Raw genomic sequence first — 26,025 nt, 5'->3', positions numbered from 1 at the left:
AGAAGCCTGCCTGGGACCCACACTTGTTAATAAAGAATTTCCATGAATATAATTGGTTAACTGAATAATTAACCAGCACATAACTCACCTATGGAATTCTTACTACAGGATGTGGGGATGGGCGCTTATTTGAATGGCTTTGAAAGGGGGTTGGATCAATTCATGAAGGACTGTTCTATCAAGGGCTTTTGGTCTTGAAGACTCAATGTTATCTCCAGGTTGCAAGTGTGAGTAGGCCAAATCAGGAAACAGACACCACAAGAACTACAGGAACTCTCCTTTACTGTGATCAAGTATAATAGCACAGTCTTGAAAGCCTGCCAGACTCATACCAAACAGACACAAGGCAGGATAATTTTGAGTCTCTTTCTCAAACTCCTTCTTTTCACAGGATTGAGATGATGTTTATTGTCTCGCATCTGCTAATGGTTCTTGCATACCTTCACTAATTTTATCTCTACAACCCTCCAGATTCCAATTGCAGGTGAATGATGGGAGAGGGCTATGTCTCCATGTCATGTTTGCAACCTCCTCAGAAGCATTTGATTGGCCTCTGTAAGAAGCAAAATGCTGGACTAAGATGGACTTTGGTCTGATCCAACACAACTATGGTTATGTTTTTATGAAAATCTACCAAAAACTGGAGCAGGGGTGGAGGGTTACCTCTCATTCCAAATCATGACCATTTGCCCAGGTTTACCCTTGCCTTGGCATATATTCTGCTATGAACTCCTTTCATGCTCTGAGAATTATGCACCTCAGTGGGTGTTCCTTTCCTATCCCGACTCACAGTTGCATAGTTGTGTGTGCGCTAGTAAGATTTGCATTTGTTTTCATACTGGGAGAGACAGGGAATCTGATCTTGTGCATGAGAGATAGAATCACCCGTGGAAATTATTGCAACTCATGGTGCAATGACATGCATAGGATGATACTATTTCTCATGCATAGAAGGGGGAACATTTTAATATTTTACTGAATGAGGTGAGAAATCCATCTGTCATCCAAATGATGACTGAATATACCCCAGGGAACTCTAAATGCTCACAGAGCTGTATACATGGCTAGACAGTTGCTGAGTGCTTTGGGTTCCTGATAGACAGCTGTAAAGGAATTTAGAACTGACCTTGGGGAAGATAGGAGAGAATTGTTCAGGACAGACTTGGAGAAGGGATTACATCATCCAGAGATAGAGGGAAACATGAGAAAGAAACTCAGAATAACCCTGCCTTGATTTTGTTTAGTATAAGTCAGAAAGGAACTTGGACAGGCTTTCAAGAGTCTGTTATTCTCTCCTACAACAATAAAGATCATTTACTGAGAGCCAATTGGGGGTGGTGGTGAAGATGCTGGACTAGACATCAGGAGACCAGCAGTTCTAGTCCTCCCTTAGGCATGGAAGCCAGCCGGGCGACGTTGGGCCAGTCAACTCTCTCAGCCCAAGGCATCTCACCTAGCTTTCGTCATGGGGAAAACAGAAGATAGAAGTGTTCAGTACACCTCCTTCAGTTGTATGAATAAAGGTAAGATATAAATCTAATAATAAACAATAAGCAGTATTGCCTGTCATGCCTGTCATGCCTGTTTCTTGACTTGGCTTACCTCAAAAGGCAACAAGCTAGAAGGGGAAGCCGTAGTTACTTGAACAGATCACATTGAAAGGACAAGCAAATAAGGGGGATATGTATATAGATGTTTTCACATTCTGGAAAAAGGGATCTGGATCTGAGAAATACTGGATCTGAGCAGTACTGGATCTGAGCAACTGGATCTGAAAAGTACCTTGTAAGTTAGGGGAATCTGCATCTATTCTAGGGCAAAAGCAAAGGATGACATTCCCGAAGAAGCTATACATTTTGCCTTCTGGTTTAATATAGCAGGGTTTGATTTGGCCAATTTTTAATTTATTTCTTTAAATAAGCACAGCAATTTACATTTGCAACATCTCACAATGTAGAGAGGCTGAATATAGAACTACCTCTAATTTACATTTCATTACTTCTAATTTACATAACTTATCCCATAACATTTTTCTAGTGTACAGTTCTCTTTTTCCTTGGCCATGTATATTTGCCTGATGCAGGCCTTCTAAAAAATGTAGATCTTTACTTAACTACCTTTTTAAAAAGCTTACTTTAAAACAAAAAGCAAGTGAAAGAGAGAGAGAAATAGCTACTTTTTAAAACAAACACAATTACTTTTTTTTAAAAAAACGTGTTCCCTAATGACCCAGAAATAAAGAACAGAGAGTGATGCGTGAGCTGTGATATAGATATGCAAGAATGTGGAGGCATCTGGAACATAAGGGGCGAAGAGAACTTAGGTAAGTTATCTATTTTAACAGCCATTAATTTGAGAGACCAAAAGAAGTTAGACCTAGGAGAACGTACGAATTTATCATTTGTTAGATTTTTATGTCATCTTCCCTTTGAGAACTCAAGGTAGCATACATCATGCTGCATCCTCCCATTTTTCCCCACAACAACCCTGAGAGGTAGGCTGGACTCAGAGGAAAAGACTGGTCCAAAGTCCCCCAGAAACTGCTGTAGTTGCGGAGAGGCTTAAACCTGGGTCTCTCTGCTGTTAGACCCTTAACCACTACAGCATGGAGCTTTCTTAATTCCTTTCATTTCCCATAGTTACAGATACCCTTAACACTTTCAGGCTGATGAGAGAGGTGGCTCTGATGAAATTCTGGAATCCATCTTGGGATGAAAGCTGAAAAATAAAATAAATAGCAGTATGTGGCTAAGCCCTCCCTTACCAGGATTCTCCTGCTCCTCTAATTCCTTCAAAAACAAGAAAAAGTGTTGAGAGGTTTCACCTGCTCAACGTATTTCTTGCTAAAACAGACAAGAACACCAGAAGGATTTTCAAAGAGAGAGAATGAAATCTCATAAATCAACCGCTTCAGCTTTGCAGAAGCATTCCCTAGAAGTTTTTCGTTTCTCTGCCAAATCTCATTGATGTCTGTTGACATCAAAGGGAACTTGCAAGCATTCTCAGTGGTGTCTTTCCCACTGTGCAAAATAGTCTGACCCACTTTCTACCATCCTTCCTGCTCTGGGTCCTTGATTCCTGTCGAAAAGGGACATAATTCCCCTTGATCTTACAACTTTCATAGGATCTTTCTTCAGCTCTCCCTGGAGGGAGGACAGAAGACCAGCTTGCCACTGTTTCTCCTTCACATACTCCTTGGGTGTGCTGCTCCATCACTGTGACAACCAGACTACATGCAAAGCAAAGAAGCCTTGTGCTAGTTTTCCTTGCAAATCAGCAGTAAACAGACTCACAATCTCTTTAGCAGAAGAAGCCAAGCCCCTGTCAAATTGAAATTCAGCCAGTTTTCTTCATTCACTTGAGTGAATTCTGGGTTAGTCAACATCTGCAGGAGGATCACGCTGTGATGGAGATACAGGAACTGTTTCACAGAAAGATAGTGATCCCTCACCATGAAATACACCTCTGATCTTGGAGACCTTTGGGAGAAAGCTTATGAAATTCTCCATCACAGACACAACAGGCAGCAATGGCCTCACTCTGATTTGGCTTTGTGAAGTCATCATGTACCCAAATCTCACAGATTAAAGAGCATTATAGTTTCATTACACCAATTTCACAGTTGCTAAGTGGATGGATTTCATAACAAACGGTAAAAAACATCCCCTCCTTTTAAACAATTCAATAAATGGATTTGAATTAAGGTATCTGAGCAAACATTCTCATTATGGTCATTCAGAGAGGCTCTATTGTGTATCCCCTTGACAGCTGAAGTGCATTTATTGAGAATTAGAGAGAAAATGGTTGGATTTCCTTTTTTGCACAAATTTACCTATTACTGTTTCACACCTATTGTATTTGTGAAGCTTTAAAATGAGCACTTCTCTGATATTTGCAAAGCAATTTTCTTTCTTTCTTTTTTTTAATGCACCTACAAATATAGATTGGGAATGAGGATGCATAAATGCAGTTTGAGAAAATAACATGCTAACATATTTTTATATGCTATTAAAACACTGGACAAAAGCCACTCTTCACATGGAAATGGCAGGTCAGCTGTGCACACCAGGGAAAAAATGTTCATAAAAAGCAGGTGAACGTCCCTGTGAACTTGAAGAAAATACTTTTCAAGATGTTGAAAAGGGATGAACCAAAGTTGAGGCAGGAAAAATGAGAATCTGATAGAAAGAGAAGTTGAATAATTTGTCCATTGATAGGACAAATAGAGGACCAACCACGAAACTTTGGATTGGATTGTCTCAAGGGAAGTCCCCTCCCTTTTCTTAATTGGCTCACATAGTAAGGCAAAAGGTTAGGAGCATCTTATGATAGTGACTCGTCATTGTGTGATGTGATTTCTTCTGAACTGCAATCATTTGCAAGTATCTAAACCAAGGCGATATAGTATCAGGAAATTTTCCAGAAAACATTGTTACATGTGAAGGAATAAAACAAATACTTGAACCAAGACCTTCAAACTACCAAGGTCCCTGAACTCAAGTAAACCTCCCTAATAGCTTGCTTAGGCATTTGTAGATGCTGGCTCACACGTTATTTTAATCAGCACTTGTATTTTTAAATGGGAACTAGGAAATAACTAACCATAAAAACTGGCTCGTGCTGACCTCTGCTTTATTGACTGTGTATTTTTCACCGTAAGCAGAAAACCTAACCCATGTTATCAAAAATAAGATGATTGACTTTTGATATTATTACTGGTCAGCAATTATTATATTACTATATAAAGGTTGTTTGTACCCTCCTTAGATGGGCAGAACCTTGTAGTCTGTCTCCAGCGCTGTTCAAATAAACATGGCTCAAGTAGGTCGTGTGATCTCCACTTGTCCACCAATTGGGTTGCAGGGAATTTTACCCTCCGTATGACTATCAAGTGATCTTGATTGCCTGTGTCACTGAGGATGAAAAGTTCATCCCATGGTCAATTTAACTCCCATCATTGGAAGAGGGGAAATTGCTACGTTCCAGGGTGAATTAGAAGTGGGTGATTCACACATCTCCGACACCAACAATGAACGGTCACTACAGAAGTTACATGTGTGTAGCAGGTTATTATGTCTTCTAAACAGTGTTTGTAAGAGGAAAGCATGGTGTTGGTTTACATAGCCTTAGTATATTTACCCTATTAAATCCTAATCAAGTGTATGGGGCCCTTGGAGTCACCCATTGGCTCCAAAATTGAGTGCCATGCCATGCAACCTGCAAAGAAAGGCCAAGGATTTCATGTACAATAATATCTACTACTTTTTTCTTACATCAATATCTCTGTAGTCTTGGAATCATCCAAACTGGGTGGAAAGAATTTCCTTTCTCTGGCTTGTTACAGTCTAGATTTGATCTTGTTTTGAAGTCTCGTCCCAATTTTGATTCTATTCTTCTCTGAAATAATGGCTTAATCGGATGATGACTTCCAGTTCTCTTTTGAAGCACATGCTTATGATGACAGAACAAAACTGTCGAAAATTAATCTGACTGATAATCAGATTAAGCCGTGTTTGGCAACACTTCCATAATCCTTTCTTCCACCCAAGGTTTTATCCAGCTTTTAAAGATCACAAAGCACGAGGCGGTGACCTCTTACTGGTTTTCTGATTACTAAGTGCTAATTGGATTCGATCTCTTAATCAAAAAGATAGTGTTATGAGGTGGACTGCCTTAGACTCTTTCCACACTAGAGATTTTCTCTGATATTGATAATGTGCAGTACCTTATTTATTTCTGAGAATTCAGATAACATTTGCACCAGATGATGACATTCCTGTATTTCTCCCAGTTAGCTCCCATACCTTTCTTCAAATGATTATTTTCCCCCACCCCAACCTGAATCAATGTTGCAGGACAATCTGTTTAGGTAAAAAACGGACTGTGAAATTTAACACAAAGAAGCACAACATTCTTCACTTAAGAAGCAAACATCATAACCTCAGTTAAAACATGGTCAATACATGGCAATAATACTTCTGAAAAAAAATTGTAGTGAATGTGCAAAATTCTTCCTTTGGGAAAAAGAAATCAAGTGCATGGGGTAGAATATGGGATATCTGATTTGATAATAGTACAGATTAAAACATTTTGGATCTTGGGATAATTGTTGACCACAAACTGAATAGGAGCCAGCAGTGAGATGTGGCTTCAAAAAAGACAAGTGCAATTTTAGGCTGCATCAACAGTTGTATAATTTCTTAATCCCATGCAGTAATTGTTCCACTTTATTCTGCATTGCTCAGAACTCACTTCAAATACTCTATCCAGATTTGGGATACACCACACTTGAAGAAGGTTTCTGAGATAGGAGCAGATTCAGAGAAGGGCAAAGACAATAATCAGAAAACTCAAGTCTAAGTCCTAGGAAGAAGCATTGAAATCACTGGGAATGTTAAGCTTTGAGAAAAGATGACTCAATAGTCTCTATTTGAAAAGATGGCATGTGGAAGAAGATCAAGATTTCTCCATCATCCAAGACTGCGGAATGTAGAATGTGCTGAATAAAGAAACTAGATTCCAGTTGAATGTTAGGAGAACTTCCTAGGAATGTGAGTAATGAAGGAGGTGGTAAGCTCCACTTTTCTTGAGAGGGGTGGAGGGATGCTTTAAACTAGATTCCTGCATGGAGGAGAATGATGGAATCCAGTATGATTCTAAGATCTCACTGAGCTAGCAATTGGATATTGTTGGAGACCAAGCTAAGCCCTGCTTCTCCAAGCCATAAGAGAACCCTCCTATCCTTGTTCCTGTCACCATAGAAAAAAGCATCAGTGAAACAGAGCAAACTCTCTCCTAGATTGACAAGACTTGTCAGTTTGACCCAGTTCTCTCCATTTCCTACAAAGAGAAAGGGAAAACCATTCTATCTTCTCTATCCCTTTCTGGTGGGCAGTGTTGGTTTTAGTAATTCAGCTTTGGAATTTGCTACCATGAGAGGTGGTAGCCTGGCTGGCTTTAAAAAAGGGTTGGATCAGTTCATGGAAGTCATGGAGATCAATGGCTACTGTGGAACTGCCTCTGAAAGCCATCAGCTGGGAGACTAGTGGGCTTCCTAGTGCAGTTGGTTGGCCTCTGTGAGAATGGACTGCTAGACCGGTTGGGCCTGGAGTCCAATCCAGCAGAGTGCCACTTATGTTAAGTCTCCAGGCTGCATGCGTAGTGCCCTTCCCCAACCAGATGACCTCTCGATGGGTTCCTGATGCAGTTCTTAGAATTCCTAACCAATTTAGACCATTTGGACTATTGGATGTTGACTGGGCTATTAGGAAAGTAAACTTACTTTTGTATATACAGCTTTCTGTAAAATGGGTGCTAATTCTCAGGCTGACGGTAAACATAGCCAGCTATCTGTGTCTAAAGACAGAATGCTTTCTCACAAATCCTGCGCAGTTAACATCAAAGATAATTAGTGATTTGCTAATTGATTGATTGATTATGCACCATCAAGTCAGTGTTGACTTTTAGCGGCCACGTAGATCGATTTTCTCCAGGATGATCTCACTTCAGCTTGGTCCTTCAGAGGTTTCAGTAGTGCACCCATCACTATTGTAATAAAGTCCATCCACCTTGTTTCTTCTTCTCTTTCCTTGCACCTTTCCCAGCATTAAAGCCTTATCTAGAGAGCTATGTCTTCATATAACGTATTTGATGGATGATAACTTTGTTTGTTTGTTTATTTATTTATCATATTTATATAGCCACCCATCTCACACAAGGTGACTCTAGGGAGCTATATAAGTATGATAAATATGATAAGAAAGAAAGAAAGAAAGAAAGAAAGAAAGAAAGAAAGAAAGAAAGAAAGAAAGAAAGAAAGAAAATAAATTTATTTATTTATTTATTTATTTATTTATTTATTTATTTATCATATTTATATAGCTACCCATCTCACACAAGGTGACTCTAGGTGGCTAGATAAATATGATAAATATGATGAAAGAAAGAAAGAAAGAAAGAAAGAAAGAAAGAAAGAAAGAAAGAAAGAAAGAAAGAAAGAAAGAAAGAAAGAATGTCTGGTCTGCTCATTGAATGAGAATTTTGAATTAATTTGTTCTATGATGCCTTTGTTTGTTTTCTTGGCTATCCATGATATTCTCAGGACTCTTCTCCAACACCAAAGTTCAACGGTGTCAATACACTTTCTAACCTGCTTCTTCAAATTCCAGCTGTTGCTTCCATAAGAGTGTCACAGGGAAAACCATTGAAAAGATGAATCTGATCTTTGTAGGTTACTCTGATCTTTGTTTAGGATACCTGATCTAAAGTATTATTACTACTGTTGTTACCAAATCTTCATCATCATCAAGAGGAGATTTCTTAGAAATTACTAGCCAAAACAGCTGAATGGAAATGTGATATACAGTTTAGAGGCTGGATTCCTGAAGTTGTGGACAAAAAGGTAGAGATCTTCCCCTTCATATATTGCAATCCTATGGACACATATTTGGTAGGAAGTCCCTTTGAATGCATCAGGACTTCCTTCTTTGGGAATCCACAAAGGAGTTGGCTGCAGATCTTAGAAAAGGAATGGCCTTCAAACCAAGAGTGACAGCCAAATCCCCCTTTCCTCTCTGGCTCCAAATATCAAAGATTTATCACAAATCATTCTTTACATCCAACAGGCTTTATTGAATTTCTAAAGTCTTTTTCTTTTCTGGGAGTGACCTTTTGGGATTTTGCAAACTTTGGTGGCCGTTGTGTGCAGCCTTGTTGCCCTTAAAAATCTATAATAAATGCCTGCCAGATATTGCTGTAACAAGATAACATATTACCCCTAGTACCAGGATCAATCAAACCCAAGTGGCTGGGATTCAATACATCTTGTCTAACGGATGTGAAATTTACTGAATAAATTAAAGGGGAACTTTGCAGAACCCTGGGAACATAAATTAGATACACTAGCTGTTAGGACTTCATGAAGTAGATAAAGCTTCAGAGAGAATGCAAGAAGGTCGCTAGTGTTTAAGAACAGATAGACAGATAGATGGATAAGGCATTGTGCACATGAAGAATTTACCCATAATTTGTCTTCAAACAGGACAGAATGTGCACAATTTCCAGTTTATGGAAATATTTTTGAAGAAGGTTTAGGGATTCAGCACAGTATAACAAGATGTTCTACATTTCCCGGCCTTGGAGAACGTTAGTTTTTTCACATTCTCTAGGCAACACGGTCAGAGAAGATGCAGTACAGATACTACCTTTGCTTCAGATCACATGCAAATATTTAACAGGCCATATAGGGAATAGGATTTCTAGGCTAGACATAAATCATTATTAGAAATTCTTAAATAGGGCATGACATGCATGTACTGTATACTAAAAGCATGGGCTTCCATATATGGGTGGATATTTGATCTGCATTGACATTAAAGTTTATTCCCTCCTAAATGGAATGGGATGGAAGGATGATTGTGCACACCATTGTTATTCCTGGCCTCTACCTGTTCAGACGACGCCATGCATCATTTCATTGATTGATTATGTGCTATCAAGTTGGTTTTTGCAATGAATAACTTCACAGGTAAATCTTCTGTAGGATGACCTGTCCTCAATTTGCCCTTACAAGTCTTCCAACAGTGTACCCATTGCTTCTGTAATCAAGTCCATCCAACTTGTTCTTGGTTGTACTCCCTCTCTTTCTTTACACCTTTGCCAGCATTATACTCTATTCAATAGAGCTAGGTTTTGCATAATGTGTCCAAAATATGATAATCTGAGCCTGGTCATTTGTGCCTCAAGTGAAAACTCTGGACTGATTCGTTCTTTGACTTATCTGTTTGTTTTTGTTGCTATTCACAGTATTCTCAGCAGTCTTCTAGAACACCATATACTCTTTCTATCCCACTTCAAATTTTCACTTCCATTGAGTGCCACAAGGAAAACCATTGCCTGAACAATTCTAGTCATTGTAGTTATAAACATGTCACATCATCTGAACATGATTTCTAAGACCTTCATTGCTACTCTACCAAGTCCTGGTTTGCAGTGTATTTCTTGACTGCTGGTCCCCTTCTGTTCATAGTTGATCCTAAAAGGCAGAAGCTATCCACTGCTTTAATATCTTCATTGCCAATTTTAAGGCTGGTTGCTGAATTTGTTGAATATATATATATATATATATATATATATATATATATATATATATATTCTTTGTCCCATTTTTTCACTGTGCTCCTTGAGTTTCAACATTATTATTCGTTACAATGTTCAGATGATACTTTGCTTCATATTCATATCTTATCCATTTCCCTGTTCATTCATTAATGTGTCCACAAATCTTAAAACTGGGTAATTTAGGAGAGAGGTGGACCATCTTCTAGACTATTAAATCTACCCTCTCACTATTTCAATATTATCATTTAATGTTAAACAGGGGAGTCAAGTTATCTTGCTATTGTTAAATATTTTCCATATCTTCATAAAACTGGTGGAAGAGGTCATCAATAAAGAGGTCCTCCTAATATGCTGATGGCACCTCAATAACATACTGTTGACATCTTCAAGTAATCGGACAACTACCATGGATGTTCTAGTCATATGGTAGCATCCACCCAACATTGCCTGATTAGCTGAACCCAAAGCACTAAGAAGGATTAGGCTGGTTGGGAGCACAGATACACAATTTGGGGGTGCTTCTGGATCCAAATCTCTGCCTGGTTCCCTGGCTGAGGTAGGGGCCATGGCTACCATTTCTCAGTTTCAGTTGAAATACTAACTGCAACCTTCTGGGAAGAAAACGCTTTCAAACCATTGGTGCACCCATCAAGAACTTCCAGGCTTGACTACTGCAATGTGCTTTTGTAATGAGAAGAAGGAATAATCTTGAAGAGCAGCAGAGAGAGTCACAACCAAGACAAGAGTTGGATAAAGGAAATCTGAGTCTGCGCCAGAACTGTAACCTGAGAAAGCATCTCAGACAAGACCCTCCTTAGTCCTTACAAAGAAAAGGGAGGGTGGGGGGGAAAGCACATTCAGACTTGCAAGATTTGGTTACAATGGGTCTATAATAAAAGTAGTATTAGACTGCATGGTTTTAATTTCGTAGTCTGGTCTGCCCTAAAGGGCTGACAGTTCTTCATAGGATTGCCTTTTGGGTCTCTTCTAGAAACTCCACATAGTATAGGATATCCCAGCTCTTCAGCCAGTTATCTGGAAGAAATTAAGTGGCCACATTAAACCTCTGCTAAAGCCATTGCACAGGGTATGCTAGTTTACCTTCTGGTGAAAGCCTTATGCAGCTTCGAAGCACCTTGAAAAAATGTCACTTTCTAAACGACCTCAAGGACAAAAGTGGATGAATGTTGTATCTTTCCTTGTACAATCCTCTCTTCAATAGTCTGCAGACTTTATGAACTCCCATGCTTTTATGTTTCCATTAAACAACCCCTAGCCCTCCACCCAACACTTTGGCCTATTGACGATACGACGGAAAAATCCTGCCTTTCAAAAATCGTAGAATTTCTCTTTCCCCTGGAGAAATAGGTGAAAATGATCCACTCATTTTCTCTCTCTAGAAAGGGGGTGGAGAATTTCAAAAAGCTATTTGGGCCCCAATCAGGAAGAAAATGGATTACTTTGCTTTTGAATGTTATGTTATCTATTTTTTATTTTTTTTTAAAAAAAAAGATAAATAAATCAAAACTCAGTTATCCTTTGAATAGTTGCTTGTGGCTGAATTTTATAAGGTAGTTTGCTTAAAAAAAATCACACTATACATGTGAGGAACAATTCTGTGCAAAAATGCATATATTCATGAAAGTAATGCACAAAAGTAAGTTATATAATGGGAAATAATTTGCAAAAAATGGTACTTTAGAGGAAATTGCGAACCACAATACCCATTTGAAGAAATGTGCACTAAAATGCATATATATTTTAGGATGAACTTCTTAAAAAGAAAATATTCTCAGCTGTTGGAAATGAGATGAACTGAATTTACAAATGGACCAATAAGAAGGAGGAAGAAATCAGAACGATGGAGTCATTTGTCCTGTGTTCTGACCACAATAAAGAGAGAAAACTCATTGATTTTTCACATCCCAAAGAACAGACTGGAAAGAAAATTGTCCTGTTGGTAACATGATTTGCAAGAGAAGGGGATCGGAAAAACAAAACAAAATGATTGTACATAATTATACGGTGTAGGGTTTTTTCCCCCCCCCCCCAAATGAAAATCATTTCAGTTAAATGACTGTGGGTGTGTCTTTCAGGACAAAATCCTTTAAAGAAACAGTTGTGGTGTCCTTGGCAGTTCAAAGTCCTTGATACTCATAAAACTTTCCACGCCCTGCCTTAAAATGATTGGGACCATGACATGGTCAAAATTGCCTTTGCACAGGTTTCTTCCCTCTAAGATTAATGGCAAACTTGAAGAACTTTACATCACATGGGAAGAATTTATCTTACTTCTAAGAAAATCACAAATGTCTCTCTCCTGCTGGACCAGGAAATCACAAATGTGAACATTTTTATTTTATTTTTTAAAAGATGTATGAATGTGCCTGGTTAAATGGACATTAGTGTCATTGTTCAGAAAGGAAAAACTGTACAGAGATGTGTCTCAGACTAAATCAAATGTTCAGACACCAGATTAAATTAGAAAGCCAGAAGTTCTCTTTTTAGAACAACATTCCTCAACATGATGTTTTGCAGTTGAAATCTCATTCTTCCTGGGAAATATGGATCAAGAACAGAAGTGGCCGATCTACCAGCAATGAGACACATGCGGTTTCCAGCTTCTTTGGGGCCCCTGAAATTTGAAGACAATTGTTTTGCATTGGAAATGGGGAGAGGTTTGAAGGGCAAAGTTTTTGCAAGGCTTAAAGCAAATTAATAATAATAATAATAATAATAATAATAATAATAATAATAATAATAATAATAATATCTGCCTATCCCAGGTCCTTGGAAAGGACTCGATAGGTGGATAAAAATGCCAAATCCAGTCTAAACATCTGGCTGACTGTGCGACCAACCATCATCATCATCATCATCATCATCATCATCATCATCATCATCAATTTACAGGCTTCTAACCCTGCCCTCCCCCCCCCCCCCAAAAAAAAAGGATTTGGAAATGTCTGCACCATTCTAGTAATGTAGCAGCCTTACCAGCATACCCTCTCCAAGCATCAAACAAAGCAGAAAGTTACATTGTAGCCCCCAGCACAAGATTCTGTCCACCCACCAGCCTCCCCCTCCAAAAACTTCTCCAGTTGTTGCATTTAAAATTGGAAATGGTTTCAAATGCTTTTTGAAATGCAATGTGTCCCTACTACGTGAATCAGTGACCTCTTCTCTCTTAGCTGACTATTTGGTCAAGGGACGAGCAGGAGGTCTTCATTGTGACTGCCTTTGAAGGCCATCTGTGGACTTCCTTGTACAGCTGATTGGCCACTGTGAGAACAGACTGCTGGATTAGATGGGCCAGGGGTCCCATCCAGCAGGACACTTCTTAGGTTTTTATGCTTACAGTCTGAAAGATCTTTTCCTCACCTATCTTAACTGCATTTTAGGTTAATATTTACTTTATATATTTAAAAATTAGTGTTGCATTGCTAACTGGCGCAAGGCACGTAGGTTATGTCACACTTTCATTGAGAAATCAATATTGTTGGTGAGTTGTTTATAGGGAAGAATTTAAAGTTTGGGTATTGAGTTTTAAAGCAGTGAAAGGCTTAGGGCCTATCTAAGGGACTGTTCCTCCTATTATAATTCTGTTTGGTTATTAAGATCTGTAGGAAAGACCCTTTTGAAGATACCCTACCTCTCCACTTCAAAGGCTTGGTTTTCGGGCATGCAAGGGTGGTGATGATTCTGCTGGATTGCTGTGAGAGTAGGAAATGTTCTCTCCCCAGAGTTGCATCTTCCCCCTACTCTCTTTCATTTCCTTTAGGAAATCTATAAAATATTCCTCTCTTTTACTAGGTTTTTCATTGTTCAGGGTTTTAATATCTGCTTGTTCATTTCAATCTGCGTTTCTCACTTTTTTATGGTTTGTTTTTGTAGTTAAATTTTGTTAGGTGCCTTGATTGCTCACTGAAGTAGAAAGATTGGGTATAAATCAAGCACACATACACACACATATGCAGGCATATATAAAAATACTTGTTTTGTAGCCCAGGCAAGAAATGGGGTGCTCCTAAAATGCTCAGAACAAACTATTGACCATGAAGCAAAGGATTAAAACTAGAAGCTTTTTCAGCCCCCTTTGCAGTCAAGCAGATGAAATGGAAGTGGTCCACAAAACCAGGGAGTCAGCAAAAGACCATTTGAATGTCCTCAGATGGTGCCTGTTGACCCACACAACACTCTCTCCCTTAAACACATGGACACACATAGACAAAAGTTCTGATCTGGCAGTTATTCAAACACACCCCAAAATGGAAACAGATTCACAAAATGGTATCATGCTTGTACATCCTGGAGACCATTCATTCCACTACTTTTCAGGCCCTTCCAAAAGCCCAAGTTCTCCCCAAAATGCATAGAGCATGCCCGCAAGACCCCGGCCTTCAATCAAAGGGGTCTTGATACTTCCCAAGACAGAACATTTCATCTCCAATCCATCTGTAATGATGGATCATTTAATTCCCAGTGCTCGGAGCAAAGTCCCAAGACAGAACATGTCATAAGAACATAACAACGTAAGCAGTGCCCTGCTGGATTGGACCCTTGACCCATCCTGCCCAGCAGTCTGTTCTCACAGTGGGCAACCAACTACACAAGGTAGCCCACAATATCCCAGCAGATGTCCTTCAGAGGCGGTCCCACTGCCATCAAGGCTAAGAGCCACTGAACCCCATGACTTCCATGAACAAATCCAACCCTTTTTTGAAGCCAACCAATCTGGCAGTTAGCACCACCTTTTGTGGTAGCAAATTCCAGATTGAATTACCTGTTGGGCAAAAAAATACTTTTTACCTGTCCTGATTTTTCCAGGATTCAATTTTATTGGGTGACTTCTGCTTTCAATATTTTGGGAATGGGAACATAGTGTCTCCTTGTCCACCTTGTCCACACCATGCATAATTTCATACACCTCGATCATGTCTTATTCACCTCCTTTCTAGGCTGGTAATTTTGCTTTATGCTGAAATCTCATGCAAACACCCTGAATGTTCACATTCTTTGAAAAACTCACAAGATTTCAGGTGTTATTTCTTTTTTGGTGGTGGGGAGTGGAAGTGACAGGGGCATTGTACAAGTTCAGCACTCCAAAAACTCTTCTTGATAACCCTGCATTCTGGTGATTTATTTTACTTTACATAGCAAAAAACCAAGTGTTTTAACAAGCTGGTTGCATTGTTTCATGAAAAAAATACCTTCAATGTAACAACACACCCTTTCTGGGAGAATTCTGTGCTGGAATGCCTAACCATCTGAAGCCAGTCTTTGTTATGCATGACAGACTTAAAAAAAAAAAAAAGTTTTATTGTTTGCTGTTAATATTCTGTCCAGCTAATCCATTAAATTACAAGTCTGAACAATAAAAACTCATTCTCTGGACTGCAAAATTATCAGGATCATGATTTTTAAAAATTACCTTTATTGGATTTTCCTCTCTTTTTTTGCTTGTAAATATATATTATTTTTTATAGATTTTTAAATCAACAAAGCCATAGAAGATGAACCAGTACAGTAAAATCGAAGCAGCAATACATATTTAATCAAAGTGCATAGAATGATCTTTTTTTTAGGGGCAGCTCCTTATCTGATGTAGACATCCATATCAGTAACATTTCCAAACAATGTCTAATTTCATGTTCAGGTTACACTCTTTCCAGAAAGTGTCTTTTTTTTCTCTTTTTTTCCTGCTTGTAGGTTACCTTTCTAACAACATGGACTCTTTGTTCATAATATATGTGCATTTTAAGGAGCACAGTCTTACAAGGCCAAGCCTTGCCTTGCCTGTCATGAGAACATTAAAAGTAGTGCTAAATCTTTTATTTTCCAATTGCATGTTTCATGACCACATGGTGTACGCTGCACATTTTGGCTGAATAGAATGCATTGTCTTTGATTTTCCTTGTTCTTTTTTTGGCTAGGTGTTCTACGTATCTTGCATTTAGTGTGTGTGTCTGTGTGTCTGTGTGTGTGTCTATGTGTAGATACAATCCCTACTGCCCATAATTGAATGAGGCCTTATTTAAATCACATAAACTTTAGGAACATACATAAGAACACTTACCTAGTCTAGAATTCTGTCCCATGATGATCCATTGGATCAGTGTTTCTCAACCTTGGCAACTTTAAGATGTGTGGACTTCAACTCCCAGAATTGCCCATGGGATGGGGAACTCACAAGTTGGACATGTATGCAATTCTGTTCCTTCAACCAGATTCCATATCAGACATACACGCCACATCACTCTCATATCCACGGTCTCCAGCAACTAGGATCAAAAGACTTCCATTACTGGAGGTAAATATATAGCATTCAGACTAGTAACCAGGGATGGCTTTCACTTCCATGAAGTTCTCAATTTCTCTTTTAAAATTATTTACATTGGTGGCAATTATTACCTGCCTTTGAAGCAATTTGCTCTTATGGCCTTCCAAAAATGTGTCAAGATTTAATTGTTTTACAAGGCCTCCAAAGAGGGATTGATGTTGGTGCTGAACATGGATGTGTTTAGTGTATTGCTTTTATGAACATTTTGCACTGATATATTCCATATCGTTGCTCTGATTGTATCCCACTTACAGTCATCCAGACCGAAGTGGTTTATAAATCATAAATCAATAAAAAAGAGGTGTGAGTTGCAGCTATCCGTATTTTATTTAAATATAAGGAAGAACTTCTTGGTAGGTGAGATCTGTACAACAGTGGAACAGCCTGCCTATGGAAGTTGTAGCTTCTCCATCTTTGGACATTTTGAAGAAAAAGCTGAATGGTTACTTCTGGATGGTTTAAATGGTTTCCCTGCATAAGGCAGAAGGTTGGGCTAGATGATCCTTTTGGTCCCTTCCAGCTCTACAATTCTGTGATGCTATAAAAACTTGGGGTAATGAATTTCAGACTTTACAGTAGACACACTTTGCATGGAGAAGGTTCTTTTCTCTCCCTTCCTTGGAAATCCCTGGTTCTCCATTCTGTACATGTGATTACTTTGTTCAAGTCTCCTAAGTATGGGAGGGGAAAGAATATTAATTTCATTGATTCCACTGTGATCCATGGCACACCAACCACCTGAAACATCCAAAAGAATTTTATTGGGAGCCCTTCAACATCCTCCTTTCCACTTATGGCTTCAACTGAAGCTTCAAAGGAAGAGAAGAAAAATGTTGTTCTTCTCCTGCTTCCTCTCTTGGTCATATAACTAACAATTCTTTCCCCCTCCCTAATCTGCCTTCTATAACCTTTTCCTTGATGTTGCTATATAAACTTTGGTAATAAATATGTTATGAGCCACTAGCGTCCCATAAGTCTGTGTAGAAATATGCTTAATCAGATTAGCTGTAAAGCTAATGTTTCCCCAGTCTGGAAGGACTCTCTAGATAGAGTCCCCCCCCCCTTTATTGCATGCAAAGCAATATTGTAAACAGGAAGAACAGGAAGAAACAGAGAAAGAATTCTGGGTGCTTAGATTGTTTCTTCACCTTCACTAAAAGTGCATGGTGAGCTACTCAAAGACAGCCTCATTATAACCTACTCTGAGTCCTTAAATAGCTGATGGTCAACATAATCTCAGAGCCCATGTTGAAGTTTTAGGAAGCTCCCTTCATGTAACTCGTGAAAGGTTTATTTTGGATAGTATTTGAGTTGTTCACCCCTGAACGATACCACATCTCTTGAATAGAAACATGGGGTCATCCAAACATGTCAGGATTGATGCCATGCAGGGAAAAAAAAATACTGATATATACAGAACAATATATATATTGTTCCTGTTAGTTCTCAATCTGATGAGCAAGAATTTGCTTAGGGAATTCTTTCAAAAAAGAAATTTCAGAGGCATCCCAGAGGTGCAGTGGGATACTCTTGTACGTTGTTGTTGTTCAGTTGTTAAGTCGTGTCCAACTCTTCGTGACCCCATGAACCATATTGTGCCAGGCCTTTCTGTCCTTCACTGCCTCCTTGAGTTTGCTCAGTTTCATGCTCATTGCTTCAGTGATGCTATCTAACCATCTCATCCTCTGCCATCCTCTTCTCCTTTTGCCTTCATCTTTCCCAGCATCAGGGTCTTTTCCAAGGAGTCCTCTCTTCGCATTAGGTGACCAAAGTATCTGAGCTTGAGCTTCAGTATCAATCCTTCCAATGAGCAGTCAGGGTTGATTTCCTTTAAGATTGACTGGTTTGACCTCCTAGCAGTCCAGGGAACTCTCAAGAGTCTTCTCCAGCACCACAGTTCAAAGGCATCAATTCTTTGGCACTCAGCCTTCTTTATGGTCCAGCTCTCACAGCCATACATTACTACTGGAAAAACCATAGTTTTGACTATGCAGATCTTTGTCGGCAAGGTAACGTCTCTGCCCTTGTACATACTTAGTTACAATGGGGATGTGAATGCCCCACCTTTCATTGAACAGACTCTCTCCACTGATTGGCTGACTTCTCAAGCTTCCATTAAATTCCCATGAAAGATATCTGGAGGGAACTCCTCCTATGAGACAAGAATGCTTGAATCTGAATTCCTGCATTGGCCAGAGATGGGATTTAGTGACCCAAATGGCCATTTCTAATGCTTGGATTTTATGGTAAAGGAAGACATGGGAAGTTAACCCATGTCTTTCTCCAAAGAGCATGGAGAGATTGATGATGTCACCCTCTTATTTTATTTATTTATTTATATATATTATATAACAAATTTGTCGCTGCCCATCTCATTAAAAAGCAACTCTGGGAGGCTTACAGAAAAGATGAAATCAATTAAAATACACTATAAAAGAAGTCTTAAATAAATAATAAATGGAATTGATGGAATTGGCAAGTAGTTTGGGGAGTGTCACCAGGGTGCCAAGCACCCCTAGGATTGATTGGAGCTCTTATTCCCCAATGCAAGCTGGCAGAGTCTTCAGCCCTTTCTGGAAAGCTGGGAGGGTAGGGGCCTGCCACACCTCTGGGGGGAGAATATTCCAATGGGAGGGGACAATGGCAGAGAAGGCTCTCCACCTGGGCCCCGCCAGCCGACCCGTCCACAGCATGCCCTCTCTGCCTGACCAGGTGGGATGGGGCGATGTGATGGGGGTGAGACGGTCCCTTGGGTAACCTAGACCCATGCCATGCAGGCCTTTAAAGGTGATAACCAACACCTTATCCTGATGAGGCTCAGTTCATTGGCTGAAGAAAGGGGGTTGGTTTCTGCCCTTGTTTCCCTACAGCAGGGTTTTTCCACCTTGGCAATTTTAAGATACGTGGACTTCAACTCCCAGAATTCCACAGATAGCCTTGCTGGGCTGGGGAATTCTAGGAGTTGAAGTCTACATGTCTTAAAGTTGCCAAGGTTGAGAAGCCCTGCCCTACCGCATCAACTGGCAGAACAAAATGCTTAAGCAAGATTGGAGCTGCGTTACAGGTTCAGTGGCTGTGTAAAAAAAAAAAAAAAAATCATGCCTACCTAAGAAATGGTAGCAGACCCTCCCTCTGAAATTAAGGACCACAAAAGGACAGAGCAACTGATGGAAAATGTCCTTTTCTTCCTACCAAGTTGACTGTATTGTGGCTAATTGAACAGATTTTGCACTAAATAGTAAATATTGATTTCTTCCCTATCTTACACTTGCTGTAGAGCTTCTGGTCACTTGTATTTCCATTCTCTCTACAAAGGAAACTCATATAAATGTCTCCCAACCCTACTAGGTATCCACAGAAGTAATTATAAAATTAGGCCAGGAATGTATACAGTTTGATCCATGTTTGGATCCATGTATTATACAAAGGCAGAGATAATACAATAAATGATCTCTGGAGACTGTACAAATTGATCCTCTATAGGCATTGTATTTTCCCAAGGTGTTTAACTCAGTTGTTGAATTAACCCATTTTCTAGGTTCATACAAATACACAGAATTGTAAATTAACTAGACTAGGTTTGCACAGTCCTGGAAACCGCAAGAGAAAAAAAATAGCCACAATTAACTCTAACCAAGTTTATAATGTGCAGACAATCTGCTAGGCTTTTACCTAACCTGGTTAGTTTGCTATGTGAGCCCAGCTCATTTCATCAGTATCAGGAAATGGGTTCGTTCAATTGCCAAGGTAATTCAATTGTGTGAATCCTGAGGATTCAACAGAATATTTTAACATTTTTGCCATTTGTTTTGAGAAGCCTAGCTGTTCAATTTATTAAAACTTAAGTCACTCTAAGGATAATATTAATAGATTGATTTAGATTGTAAAAGGAAATGCATACCTAAATCCCATAATAAATCAGATGTTCTTTTAGGGTACAATTCATCTCACTGAAGACTCCTTCCTTCCTTCCTTCCTTCCTTCCTTCCTATGTCACTTCAAGCAAAAGACTCTAAGTGGGTCACACTTACAAAAGTCAAATCCAATCAATAAAAATAATAGACAAAAAATAACATCAATCACTTAAAAACTGTCAGAGGAACAGCAGCCCCCAATATCACCCCCAACTCCCTGAGAGCTGGCAGAAGAGAAAGTTCTTAATTAGCTTCTGCATAATTAAAAGACAGGAAACCAACCTAACTTTGGAAAGCAAGCTGTTCCACTGGGCTGGGGCAAACATTGAGTAGCCATCATCTCTTCTCCCACCCCTCACTGTATGCAGAGGGAGGAGGAGCTTCAGCATGTCTTCTTGGCTCTCACATACAGGATGGGAAGTTTCATAGAGTCATAGGGTTGGAAATAACCTTAAAGATCCATCCCCTTGCTCAGTGCAGGATCCATTAAAACATCTCTGAGAGATTACCATGTAACCTCTGTTTAAAGACCTCTAGCATAGAAGAACCCAGATTACATGTAGTAGACTGTTCCACTGGCTGATGATCCTCCTGATGTGTAGTCTGAACATACATCTTGTAGTTCTAATCCATTCCCTTTTCTATGAGACAACTTTTCCAATACTTGTAGATTCCTATCATATCCTATCTTTCTTCAGTTGTCTCTTCTGTAGGCTAAATGTATGCAGACCTTTTAATTCTTCCTCACAGGGGGTAATGAGTTGTGAGAATAACCTTGGGAGAAAGGAGGAAGAGCCACAGCCAACAACAGTCAGATAAGAGACATCTCAGCCCACAAAAGGAATGGGAGTGGAGAAAGCATCTCAGAAGGGACTGTCCCTCGTCCTCTGGAAAGCAGAGGCAAGGAAGGGGAGAAGTCCTTTCAGATTTTCAAGATTCTGTTACTGTAACCTTATAATAAAGGTAGTGTTAGTACTCATGGTTTTGGTTTCCTGTCTGGACTACTTCAAAGGGCTGACACAGGGCTTGGCTTCCAGATTTCACACAGAGCTGACTTTCTTGCAGATAATCAGCACCCAACCAGCACCATGAAACTGGACTTGGAAACAAACCAGCATCCAATTCAACTCCCATAAGGTAAGTGCTACCCTGATGGAATGGCTTTCACCCGTTAGAAGGAAGGCAGCTCCCTTTCAAACCAGGTACAGCTTCTGAGCCAGAAGTAGCCAACCAGAGATTCCACCGGCACGTGTTTAACTCTCCAAAAAGTATTACTGCTTTGCATTGTTAAATGTGATGGAAGGGAACATTATTAAGCACCAGGACCAGAGGGCAATGGTGTTATGTAATTTTAATTAAATGTAAATAGAAATGAAAATGAAGTCAAATTTAATTTTTGCTCCTCTAAGGCCGCACACCCCTGGCCTAGGTGGATATTGCAAAGTTTTTTTAAGCAACATTTGGCCTTGAAACCCAACTGTGGTGAACAGAGAGAAAAGGCAAGGAACAAACGCCTATCTTTTTTCAGGAATGGTTGAATTCTAAGATTTATTTCCTGGCTTTCTTTCATTCTGTGTGTATATATTATGGATTGTGCATCTGTGAAACGATAGCGCAGTAATAAATGGGAGGTGTGATAAAAGGCTATATACCGTTTCACTTGCCATTATGCCACTGTTAGAGAAGGGATAAATCCATGGTAATTGTTGCATTTTATTGCCAATCCTTCCCTCCCCCTGAGTCTAAGCCTAAATTGACACTCAGGGGTTTCTGTGGGGTGTGTGTGTGTGTGTGTGTGTGTGTGTGTGTGAGTGAAAGAAGTCAAATTGGCAATTGCAAGACATATAAAAAAGCAGGGATGCCTCAACGGCAGATTTGTGGCTCCCATCTTGACTTTTTTGACCCTGCCTCATGATGGAACCATGGAATCATAGCCACTGGAAAAGGTCTAGCAACGACAAAATACAATCCAGGATCTTTATCTGCTGAAATGGTAGGCGGTCATACTGAACTGACCATTGAATGTACTGATCTCAAAGCGGAACATTGTTTCTTAGAATCTGTATTCTGTCTTTGATATTTATTAACTGAAGCATTTTTAAAAAAGAAAATCCCACTCTTGAACTTGAATAGCTTCTTCCTCCATCTTTGGAAGTTACCAAAAAGTATTCTAGCTATGTTATTTATTGGACAATATTTATCACTGAATCATCATTGGACAGGATAGGTTCTAATTTACAGGATTTTACTGAGAAGGGGAGTATCTTTTTCTGTGCATCAAGACAAGTTTTGGCTTTTGTCTAGAAGTATGAGTTTGGACCAATCTTCCTAATAGAGAATTCCATTCCCTTGACATGTATTTGTAAATGAAGGTATGGAGAGGTATTTCAGTACTTTTCTACCAGTCCGCCTGATTAGCAATCCCATTTTTATAGATAGGTTATCTCCCAATACTTTAAAGTGGACTTCATGGCCATTTGTCTGTCATGAAGAATTTTAACAGAAGCTTTCCATATCTCTCAGGACTGAAGGCCAGATCACAAGGACATAAAGCAAAGCCAAGGAGTGCTGAGAAGCTGTGCAAGGAAACAATTTAATAAACCAAGTTCCCAACAGGCAAGGAAACAATTTAATAAGCCAAATCCCCAGCAGGCAGCAATCAAGGCTTAATCTCTACCCAAAAGTCACCAGTGTTTAATTTAAGACCACACTTTCAAGGCTAATGCTGAGATTTTATAGAGAATGTTTCGAGAACCTTATAAATTATCAAACTCCTCCTGAGGAAAGCAAGCTTTCTTTCACCCCAAATTACTTGTAAAGGTGGGAAGGGAAGGACGTCATGTTCTATTCACTGCTTGGAAGAAAAAAAAAAATCCGATGCTCAGGAGGTGCAAATCCCTGCAGAATGTTGATGAATCATAACTTTTTGTATTTTCCTCATTTTTTTGATTTATTCCCCACATTTCTACTTTAATGATCACTCAAGGCAGCCAAGGATTTCTGAGGAAAGTCTACAAGGCCAACTTGATGGCCACAACCACATGATCAAAGCCCCCCCCTCTTTTGTTTTTCTTTTTTTTTTTTTTTGTGGTTGCATCATGACCATCATCTTGATTTTCCTGACCTGAACTCTTAACACATGTTTTAAAAAAATCAGCAATCAGTAAATTCAGAGTTTCTCTCTTTTTCCTTTTCTTTGCTTCCTTCAATTTCCTCTTTCCCTTCTCTCATCCTGTCTAGTTCCGTCCCCTCTTTTTTTTTCCTTTTATTTCCAGTGGAGTCACAGGGATCTATAGCTAGGCATCCTGATGCCAAAATGTATATTGTGATGTCATAACTCAAGTTCCACCCTTTTGTACTCACTTCATGACATTGCAGAGACATTAAGGGCGGAGTTTGCATCACAACCTCATGATTCATATTTGCCCTCCTGATCTCCCCCCATGGATGTACACAAATGAGCTAATTCTTTCTTTTACCCATCGCTTTCCTGATCACTTTCAACTTTTTTCTGCTGTTTCTTCTGGAAGGAGGGAAGGAAACAAGTGCATGAGATTCTGTGTTTTTTTTGTGTGTGTTGCTTATGCAAGAGTGGTTTGTGTGTGTAGGGGACAACGGTTGGTGTATGTTGGTAGGGATCAATGCATTTAATACAAGGAATGCCTTATTTTACAGGCAATTAATTTTAATCAGTAGTTATTTATCTGCCCTTTTCAGCATTCAGAATGCATACATGTATGTGTGTCATGCACACACATATTTATATTCCTTTGGAAGCAGGGGCCATCGAGTGAAACTGATTGGAAAGAGATTTAGAACAAACAAAAGGTAGCACTTCACAAACTGCATCATTAATCTATGGAATTCATTACTGGTGAATGTTGGCCCTGGTGGTGGCCACTAACTTGGATGGCTTTAAAAGAGGATTAGATAAATTCATGGAGGACAGATCTGTTGAGGCCCATTAAACTTTAAGATTCAGTATTGCCTCCAAACTGGAAGAAGCATGTTGCAGCGAAACCACATGGGGAGAGGCATGTATGTCTCCATCTCTCGCTTGTGGACATCTAGTTGGCCACTGCAAGAAACAAAATACCGAGAAGATCTTTGGCCTGATCCAACTGGGGCATTTTGCATTCATAGCAAAGCAGGATCAGATAAATTGATCAAAATAAAAGCAGGCAGTTAGTTAGCTCCAGGTTGAAAGCTCCAGGTTGGAAGAAGCAAACAGTGGGAAAGGTGTCTCTGTATCTCCTATATATGTCCCATGGTTATCTGGTGGGACACTACAAGATACAAATGCTGAACTGAACTAAGGTGGGCCTTTAGCTCAACAACCTACATGGCTGTTCTTATGAGGAATGGCCTTCAGGATTGGTTTCTGCTAGAGTTGGCAACTCTAGATTGACATAGTAGGGACATTGGTCATTACCCAGATTTTGATTGTTGATTATTTCTATCTACCGTTCATTTGGGGGGGCAGGAGCATTTTCAATTCAGAGTTGCCTTTCTTCGGAGTTGTCAAGTATCACTTATCTGGGCAAGACCAAGGAAGCAAGGACTACACAGATTTCAGTAAGTTCTCTTTAATGCTTGCAGGGATGGATACAAAATCTTGGACTTTAAGAGGAATTTCCCAGCCTCATTTGTAGTGAATTCACTAAGGTGGAGTCTTTTTGAACACCTTGAAATGCTTTTTCTCAGATTTCTTTCCATCTGGGCTAAGTTATCATTTATTAGACAAGCTGCCAAATGACTCACCTGCTAATCTCTTAAGCATTTATCTCATTTCCATTCTTTCCCAGCCTCCCCACAATCTCTCATAGTAGATGTCATATTATTTGAAGCTGCTTGGATAGAGTTAGCTGAGGACTGAAGTCCTACTTTCATCATGCAAATTTATCCCATGTCTATCTTTCTTTCCTCCTCTCCTTCTCCTTCTCCTCCTTCCCCTCCTTCCCCTTCCCTACAGAATTTCAGTTTGCCATCTTTTTGTAGAAGGAAAGACATGAAAGAAGCTAAGATAAGGTTATTTTTTCAAAAAGTAAAACTCTATCCATCCCAAAGGAAAATAGGACATAACCTTAACATAGGGCAAATTCTCAACATGAAAGAAGGAATGAAGGACCAACTTTGTCCATATTCAGTTTATGATTTTGCCTATTTGTAACCTTTCCCTGCAAATATTAAATATGTTCTTAGTATGTTAAGTTCTTCCTTGTCAAAAATAAATGCATGAATGATAATTGGGATATATTTCATTTTAACACTGTTTTTCCTCCCCTCAAAGCCCAGAGCAACATCTAAAAAATAACATGCTTCAATTAAAAAATAACAGTTTGATAGAACAATCCACAATAATAAAATCTCAAGAAGAACACCAATTATCCCTGAATTCATTTGAAAAGCAGTCTCATCCTGCAGCAGTTCCTAGGCTGCAGACGTCTGAGTGAACAAGCATTTCTGTAGTTATCAATGAAAATGAGACTGTTTAGAGGTCAGCTGTATTTCACCTGCAAAGCACCAGGATAGTATGAAATAACACTCTTCAGAGAAATTGCAGCCTCAGAGAGATAACTGCAAAGTGTCTATTACGGTTGCAGCTCTGCCTCCCTTCCCCATGAAAAAGACAAGCGGGAGCAACACAACATC

This window comes from Python bivittatus, unplaced genomic scaffold (genome assembly GCF_059951505.1).
Source record: "Python bivittatus isolate LINGU-HERP-01145 unplaced genomic scaffold, Pbiv_v1 ctg000570_np1212, whole genome shotgun sequence".
Taxonomy (NCBI): Eukaryota; Metazoa; Chordata; class Lepidosauria; order Squamata; family Pythonidae; genus Python; species Python bivittatus.
The sequence above is the reverse complement of the archived record's forward strand: the minus strand, read 5'-3'. Positions refer to the sequence as shown.